This window comes from Cervus elaphus, chromosome 15 (genome assembly GCF_910594005.1).
Source record: "Cervus elaphus chromosome 15, mCerEla1.1, whole genome shotgun sequence".
In the NCBI taxonomy this organism is placed as follows: Eukaryota; Metazoa; Chordata; class Mammalia; order Artiodactyla; family Cervidae; genus Cervus; species Cervus elaphus.
The window spans coordinates 6,670,739-6,679,867 of record NC_057829.1 but is presented as its reverse complement, the minus strand read 5'-3'; the positions used below and the strand labels follow the sequence as shown (position 1 = coordinate 6,679,867).

Below are 9,129 nucleotides of genomic sequence, written 5' to 3'. Positions count from 1 at the left end.
CAAGATTTCTATTATATACTCAATGAAGGAAAACTGGGAGACTGAGAGAAGGCTTCCCTGCCTGCGTGATTCACAGTATAGCCATCACTCCATTTTGTCATCGCTGAAACTGTTTCCGACTATAATAGTTGGTGGATAAACAATAGATGACACCACCAAATGGGCTTGTGAATTCCGCTAAGACAACAAAGCCAGTCACGGCATTTGCAGAAAGGCTTGGCTTGTGGGTGACCGGATGCTCACAAGTACTTATCATTGTCTCTCTGAGCTCTCCTTGCTTTTTGCCCATTTAACAAGACATCTTCCCAACCAGGGCATCCTTACCTAGCACCACTCCTCAACTGTGGGGTGATCCCCAGCAAGTCATTTAACCTTTCTCTACTGAAGTTTATCATTAAAACGCGATATTGGAGGACCATGGCTGAAAACAGCCAAATAACATTAACCAATTAAGGTGAAAAGCACCATAGAAATGCTGTGGGGGCTAGGACTTAACTAGACACATATGGTTCCATGTAAAGCACTCCAGTCCATCAGCTAACAGTAAAAGCATGCAGGAGTGAAATAGGCTGGCTGGAAATGAACTGCAAATTGATAAACATTTAGTTGCTAATACCCTGTTTATTATTTTTACTAGGATAAAAATTAACTTGCTCGGCCTTGGCCAGAAAACAGATTGAACTCTACCATCTGGGTAGTGGAAACAGTATTTCTTTAGCCTCGGGTTTCATCCAGGTTACCGCTGCCAGCTCCGATTTTGTCAACAGACCCTGACTGTCCAGACAACAGAAATGGGGGTGGGGAGGGAGTGCTTCTGGGAAGCACAGTCAACGGAGCCAAAAGGGTGACTCTCTGGGGAAGCTTAGGACGTAGGGCCACCCCCCACCATCCTTGGCGTCTCTCATTTCCCAAGAAAGAGGTTGACACATGGCCCAGCAAACTGCCTTCCTCCAGCGAGGCCAGCGCGGGCTGCAAGGCGGAGTCTAGGCGCAGAGAAGAGAGCACACTGAGGGCGCGGGCGCGCGCGGGGGGGTGCGGGCGCGCGCGGGGCGCGGGCGCGTGCGGGGGGCGGGCGCGCGCGCGCGCGCGGGGAGGGGCGGGGCGGGGTCGGAGGATGCCGGCGGGGCGGGGCGAGCCCGAGTCAGCTCCGCGGCCGCCGGCCTGGCCACGTGACCGCGCCCGCGGCGGCCCCAGCTGTAGATGCAGGCCCCTCCCCCGGGCACTTTTCCTTCAGCCTGTGAGCAGCTGGATCAATTTACTCGGGCTCCAGCGCCTCGCACCAGCACGGGCTGAATTATTACTCGTGGAAATCCCCTCTGTTTCAGGAAATCAGGTAGCTTTCAAACTCCCAACAATGAATGGCCCTTTGGGTCCAGGGAGAATAGCAAAAAATATAAAACCAAAAAAAAAAAAAGACTGTAGGCTACAGGTTTCCAAACAGGCTGTTTGGTTTCTAGTAAATTAGTGAGTGGGCGGTTGAGGTACCAAGTAATGTTATGCTGAGGAGTGTGGTCTTCTTTGACGTCACCAAAATGTTTCTCCACTGCCCGCCCCGCCGCCTTTCCCTTGCTTTTCCCTCCTCTTCCCCCCTTGGCCCGTTTGCACCCTAGTCTTTTTCCTCCCTCCTCCTTCCCTCTTGCTGTCACGGAGACAGATGACATAGGGAAGCTCTGGAAAATCGCTCAGAGTTGTGCAACCGAGCTCGCAGGCTCAGAAGATTCCCATATTTTCAAAAACAAAGGCCATGAGGTTGGAGGGGCGGCGGGGTGGGAAGGGGTATAGATCTTCAGCTACTGTCTCAGCCGGCCAAAAATCCATGTGACTCAGGCCAGGAGGGGAAAGGCTGCTAAAAAAACCAGCAGCCGCCACCACTGGCTGTACGTTCCTCCCATCCTCTCGCCTGATTAGCAGTTCTGTCTGAGGGAACATTCTTCCTGTGGCAAAGAACACATTCTGGCCTCCAGTCGGCCTGAAATAGAATCCTGGAGAGCATGCGCCCGCCGCCCTGCTGCTGCATCCGGGGAAGGGGGGAGGCAGCCCCCTCTCTGCTGCGCGTTGATTTCTCCAGCACCCCCGCCCCCCGCACCTCTCCCCACACAGTTGTTTTTCCTATCCTCACGCAAGGGAGCAACAGCTGCCCCCATGTTGACATAGAACGATCTCAAATGAGCGTTCCATGGGTACATACGTAAGCATTTGTAGCCTGACCCTGCTATCTTTTTATTTCCCCTTTAAGTTGATTTTGGGGCCCAGTTGTTTCAACAAGGACCGCTGTGGTCACTCCACGGCAGGGTCCCGCCCACAGTCACATGATGAGTGTTGGGGGGGCCGGCAGTTCTCTATGTGGCTAATTGTCATGTAGCTCAGCGAGACTGCTTGGTTTCTACAACATTGTAAATCAACTATACTTCCATTTTAAAAACATAAAATGAAAAAAAAAATGCAGATTCTGATGCAAAAAAAAAAGACAGTTTCTAAAGTAACCTGACTCGTATTCTTTATGAGACAGCTCTTGAAAAGCAGACATCTGTCCAGATGTCACGTTAGGTTCCAGGCAGGGTAGGCATACGTGGGCCTGGTTTTTTCCATCAGTCTGGTGGCTCCTCCCTCATCCCTTCTCTGATCTAGACAGCGAGAGCCTCAGAGGACCTTGGAACAGGGAGTGCTTTCTAAATCAGAGCCTCCAGATGCTCTTTACAGGCCCTGAGTTCCCCTGAAAAGTCTACTGGCATTGAAAAAATACACTCACGCAATAATGGAGGTCACATGCATCTATTCAGAAATTAGACGTGGAACCAGAAAGACTAAAGAATTCATCGTATGTATTTGCAGAGGGTGGGGTGGTGCCAGGGAGTGTCATAAGTGGGTTGGGTGACACCTCTTCAGCAAGGGTAGGGACCACGATCTCTTTAGCATAAGTGTTGGGAGGACCAGTGAATGAGCAAGGGGATGAACATAAGAAATGAACCTGGAACACAAAGGAAGCACAAAGGAGCCCAAAATTTCTGGGAGGTAAGGCGGATGGGCTGGGGCATATCTGCCAGAAAGAACCATTTGGTTTGAAGGAGAACAGACTTCTAAAGTGTAAACACAGGGATTTCCCTGGCCCTCCAGTGGTCAAGACTCCACCCTTCCAATACAGTAGGCACAGGTTTGATCCCTGGTCAGGGAACTAAGATCCCACATGCCACACGGCACCGCCAAAAAAATTTTTAAATAAAGTTTTTTTAAAAAGTGTAAACACAAAAGGGAGTCTGACATAATGACAAGTGACAGTAACATTAGACGACTCACACTCAACACATCCCATGTACCAGATGTTGCAGGTGTCTTACCTGGCACCAGCACCCTCCAGAGGTGCAAACCAGCTGGAGGATCTGTCAGCTCTTTGGGGCAACAAGAAAGAGATTCCTGGACCTGAAAGATTTAGGAGGACTGGAAGCAAATCCAGTCAATACACAGCAACCCATGAGTATCTTTAAAGTCTGTCCAACCTACCTGCCTGCCTGGTCTTGCCTCCACTGTAGTTTCTGTCTCCACTGGCCATCGCTGAGAGAGGATCCCTGCTCCCCTGCTGACTCATGGAGCAAAGACCCCTCAGAAAGGAATGAGATCTGATCTCCAGGCAGCCAAAGCCAGCCTCCCTGCCTCCACTCTACTGCTCCTTCCTTCTCTCAGAAACAGCAGACCTTCCACAGATGTGTCTGAGGCTCACTGATGCTTCCTCCAGGAATACTCCTTCAACTCCCCTTCATCAAGGCCCTGACCTTGTTGGGTGACCTCTGGGCCCTGAGGGAAGCACCCTCCCACCTCCTGGGACCTTTAGGGACCCAGGTAAGCAGAAGTGATGGCAAGGGCCCTCTCCTCGGGAGCCTCGGGAGACCTTTCACCTTTGAGAGAGGAACAAGAGACAGGTTTCATCCAGTTGAAGTGATCATGCCTAGAAGTTCTTGTTTATGACTTAGAAACAGGCTCTCCATTCAAGTCATCCCAAGGATCCTTTACGTCACATTTCTGCTCAGAAAACACACCTTCTTCATTTGGGACCACTTCAGGGGAAGTCTCCTTTGTTCACGGTCTGTACATTGCCCTGCTGATCGCTTCTCTTTTCTTCCAAACATGCCATATAATCCTGGTACCAGAAAGACAGCCCTGCGAACATGTGTGCTCGGTGGCTTCAGGCGTGTCTGACTCTTGGCGACCTCGTGAATTGTAGTCCGCCAGGCTCCTCTGTCCATGGGATTCTCCAGGCAAGAATACTGGAGTGGGTTGCCATTTCCTCTTCCAGAAGGCAGCCCTGAGAGGGCATAATTTGAAATCTCATCATTTCAGGTAAAATGTTTCCCTGAGCGAGGGGGATTGGAGGAGGAACTTGAACCATCTGTTTCCTTCTGGTCACCAAGACAAGCAAGGTGACTGTCACTCTGAGTTTCCGTCTCCTCCAGCATCCTAGAACCCACCACCACCCACCCCGAGTTGAAGGCTAGGATGCGTGTCACCCACCCATTGACATTCCATTAAAAATTGGGACTAACAACAGGTTCCAGAACACTGCGTCATAACTCAGCAGGTGTGGGACCTACCTGGCCTACTCAGCCACTGGCAGGTGGTTAAGCAAGGGCTTTGCAAAGCTGCTTGGCTAACAGCACACAGACCGATCTGTGCTCATGTCATGGGGCAAAGATGAAGCAGGTGCCCTGTGCCTCCTGACACAGCAAGTCGCCAGCCTCTGCTGAATACACACACCCACACACATAAACACACACTCATGACCTCCAGTGTCCCTGAAAAGATGGCACATCTCACGATCAGGGCAGGCTCCCCACAGCCAGACATGCATGCGTGCGTGCTACATTGTTTCAGTCATGTCCGACTCTCTGTGACCCGATGCACCATAAACCTGCCGGGCTCCTCTGTCCTTGGGATTCTCTAGGCCAGAATACTGAAGTGGGTTGCTGTGCCCTCTGCCAGGGGATCTTCCCGACCTAGGGATTGAACCTATGTCTCTTATGTCTCCTGTGTTAGCAGGCAGGCTCTTTACCACTAGCTCCACCTGGGAATCCCCACAGCCAGAGATGCCTGGCTCCAATTCCAGCCAGCTGTACTCACTCCTGAGCCTCAGGCTCCTCTTCTATAAAGTGAAGCTAGTAATACCTCCTTGAGGGGCTGAGCCAATGCATATAAAACTTCAGACTCATAGGAAGCGCTTCATAACTCGAATCCAGAACAATCCCAAATTGTCAGCAGCAGCAGTTTCCATATTGACTTGGTGCTAAAGACAATAACATAGCCACTGTGGACAAATCAGTTTTTATGAACCAGGTGTGTCCCATGCATTATCTCATCTCGACTCACACTAGGCCTCCAAGTTGGGTAGGTGTTAGGATCCTCATTTTACAAATAAGGATTCTGAGGCTCAGAGAAGTTAAGATGCTTGCCCAAAGTCACACAGTCAGCAGTAAAGAGATATCTTAACATCGAGGCAATCCGTGCTTCAGTGCCAGCCCCAAAGCATGCTCCCTTCACAGGGCTGTGCTGCCTCTTGATGCAGTTAGCTCAAACCGAGCTCTGCTCTCTTTACAAGGCGACACAGAGGAAGTGCCAAGTGATTATGCAGGGGGTTGCAGCCTTGCACGTGTGTGTGTGCATGTGTGCATGCACGTGCCCTTGGCCAAGGGCCACACTTTTAGCCCGCATATTGGTCTGCCAAAAGCCCATGTTCAAATCCCACCTATTGAAAAGCTCATCTCCGCTTTGGCAGGACAGGCCCTGAAAAAAATGTAGGAAATAAACAAGGGCCATTCAAAAGAACTGAACTTCATTCAAATGGGAAATTCCTTCAGAGGAACAAAACTTCAGAAACCAAACAACCAAAGCCCTCAAGAAAACATCAGTAATGATCCATTAATTTTAAGTCATTAGAAAGGGAGAGCAAGAGGTAAACCCAGTTTCTGCACGGGCATCCTCACCCCTTCTCTGAGGGCAGTGCTCACAAGCCTGAAAGGGTTGGTTTGAATAGAGAGGTCACCCCTTGGGGAGCCAGTGGGTGAAATACACTGGAAATGTGCCTTAGGGACAAGCATGTTTTAACACACAGGCTCACAATGATGAAAAGCACCCTTCTGGGGACTTCCCTCCCGGTCCAGTGGTTGAGACGCTCCGCTTCCAGTACAGGGGGCACAGGTTCGATCCCTGGTGGGGGAACTAAGATCCCACATCCCACATGGCCTCAAGCTGAGCCAAAATACTTTTTTAAATAAATAAATTTTATTTTTTTTAATGCACTCTTCTGCTCTTTATCCCTCCACACCTGCTTCAGTTTCTCAAATATGGAGACTCCTTCTGAGCTTTTCCTTCTTGACAATGCCACACTTGTCAAGAAACCAGTATCCTAGAAACCGAAGTGGCCTTGGATGTTGTTCTCTGCGGTGGCAGACCAAACTTTCCTTGCTGAATCAGACCCCATAATATATCAACTCTGAGTCACACATCAGCAGAGGAGTCACTATTAGGAAGAGAGAGAGTGCAGTGATATTTATCAGTGACTAAATCAGAGCAAATAACGAGTGTTGCCTAATCACGGGGCATATTCATATACATTACCTTCCTACGAAGCAAGGTCATTGCTTCCTAGCTCTCAGGATGGTTTCTGACTGTCAATATTTACAGAACCAGGCACTTAACAACACACGCCAGGCGAGCTGGATGTCTCCAAGGGTGAGTCATGCCAAATGAAGTCTTCTGTCTTGGGGTCACTGCTCCATCCTCACTGACTAGTCATGGGATTATTGAAAAGCACATGCAGGATTGCGGGCCCTGTTCAGTTCTCTGGAAGAACCAACATTTATGAAATTGAAGCCTGGGAGGAGAGGGTGTGGGTTTAAAAGCATATTCTTGTGCTCAGTCGCTCAGTCATGTCCAACTCTTTGAGACCCCATGGACCATAGCCCGCCAGGCTCCTCTGTCCACAGGATTCTCCAGGCAAGAGTACTGGAGTGGGTTGCCATGCCCTCCTCCAGGGGATCTTCCCGACTTAGAGATCTAACCTGCATCTCCTGCTCTGTAGGCAGATTCTTTACCACTGAGCCACTGGGGAAGCCCTAAAAATGTAAAGGGCTTTTTTTTTTAATCTGCTAGCGAATAAATATAGCTCTGGGTCTAGGGGGAAGTGGCAGAGAGATGTCACCAAGACCCGAGTCAGCCTCCGCTTGCAGCAAGATATGTGATAAATAGGCTGAGTACTGTCAAAGGTGTGGCTGGAAAAGTCACCTGCATCATGCGAGACACGCACCAAGGAAGGTGGTGCCCCTTGGCTTGGAGGGAGACTGGCCACAGGCTTGGGTATTTGGGGTTTTTTAAGGTTATTTATTTATTTATTCATCTTTGTTGCTGTGTGCAGGCTTTCTCTAGTTGCGATGAGCAAGGCTACTCTTCGTCCTCATTGCGGTATTTTCTCCTGGAACAGGGCACAGACTCTAGAGCACCAGCTCAGTAGTTGTCAGTAGCTGTGGTGCACAGGCTCCGTTGCCCTGCAGCCTGTGGGACCCTTCCAGCCCAGGGATCAAACCCAGGTCCCCTGCACCTTAACCACTGGGCCACCAAGCCCCAGCTTGGATATTTGAATAAGCAAAGTAGACCTGTGTGCACAACCAGTCCAGATAGAAACCCTTGGCTCCATTCAAGCAATGGAAGATCATTTCTTTGGGTTTTGAAAGCTTAGATGTTCATGAATCACTCATTTAAAATGCCACCTGGCGGTCCAGTGGTTAAGACTTCGCCTTCCAATGCAGAGGGTGAGGGTTCAATTTCCTGATCAGGGAGCTAAGATCCTACATACCTCTCAGCCAAAAAAAAAAAAAAAACGTAAAAGAGAAACAATATTGTAACAATAATAAAGACTTTTAAAAAGACATGGAAAAAATCTAAAATGCAGATAACCTCTGGAGTTGCCTCTTGATAAAACCTAAGGTTTATCAAGTAGGGGGATTATGCTTGGTGAGAAGCAGGAAGCAAGAAAAAGAGGGCAACGATGGAGGGCAAGCCAAGGAAGGAGGGCATTGCAGAAGGAAGTGGGGTGTCGAGAGCCCAGCATGTGCAGGACATGACTATTCTGGAAGATGTTCATTTGTCTGTACGCAGAAAAGAAGAGCAGCTTCAACCTAAATGTCCATCGACAGAGGAGTGGATAAAGACGTGGTACATGTGTATGACAAAACCCACTGGAAAAAAAAATAATAATAATAAAAAAAAATAAAATAAAAAAAAAAAAAGACGTGGTACATGTATACAATGCAATATTACCCAGCCATAAAAAGAATGAAATAATGCCATTTGCAGGAACATGGATGGACCTAAAGAGTGTCATACTGAGTCATACTAAGTCAGACAGAGAAGGAGAAATATTGTATGGAATCCCTTATTTGTGGAATCTAAAAAGAAATGATACAAATGGACTTAAAAAAACAGACCCACAGACTTAGAAAACAAACTTCTGGTTGCCGGCAGGGAAGGGATAGTTAGGGAGTTTGGGAAGGTCACATACACACTGCTGTATTCAAAACGAATAATCAACAAGGACATGGAACTCTACTCAATGCTACATGCCAGCCTGGATGGGAAGGGGCTGGGGGAGAATGGATACCTATATGCGTGTGGCTGAGTCCCTCTGCTGTTCACTGGAGGCTGCCACAACATTGTTAATCAGCTATACCCCAATACAGAATAAAAAGTTTAAAAGTTTGAAAAAAAAAGAAAGGAAGCTTCTTTCACATCAATGTTAAATGAAGAAATTGGCACCACGCTTCAGAAACGCCACGATCAGCACAAGTGACCGTGTTGCAAATCTCACCCCCAACATGCACACAGAAGCTGATTGCAACCACAGGGGCAGTAACATCTCTGCCAAAGTCCACTGGGGACCCAGCACTATGCAACATGGGACAGGTTGGTCAACACTTGAGCTCCTGGAATCCCAGTTCCCTTTAAAATCGATGAGCTAAGCTGGGATTGCAAAAGAGACCCATGAGGGGACAGGACAGGATTATTACTGAGTTGTGCGGTGCAAAATGTCTTTGGCTGAAAAGTGGTGGACACCGTGGAAGAACCAGAAGTATCAAGACTTATATCTCA

At 48.8% G+C, this 9,129-nt stretch overlaps 1 long non-coding RNA gene across 1 annotated transcript; it reads right to left on the bottom strand.

The window, feature by feature from the left end:
- Positions 1-6,298: 6,298 nt before the first annotated feature.
- LOC122709451 lies at positions 6,299-8,806 on the bottom strand. The gene is made up of 3 exons (XR_006345521.1): positions 8,642-8,806; positions 6,604-6,828; positions 6,299-6,505 (listed from the first exon to the last, which is right to left on the bottom strand). It is a non-coding gene; the product is annotated as an uncharacterized LOC122709451 (long non-coding RNA).
- Between the last annotated feature and the right edge of the window lie 323 nt (positions 8,807-9,129).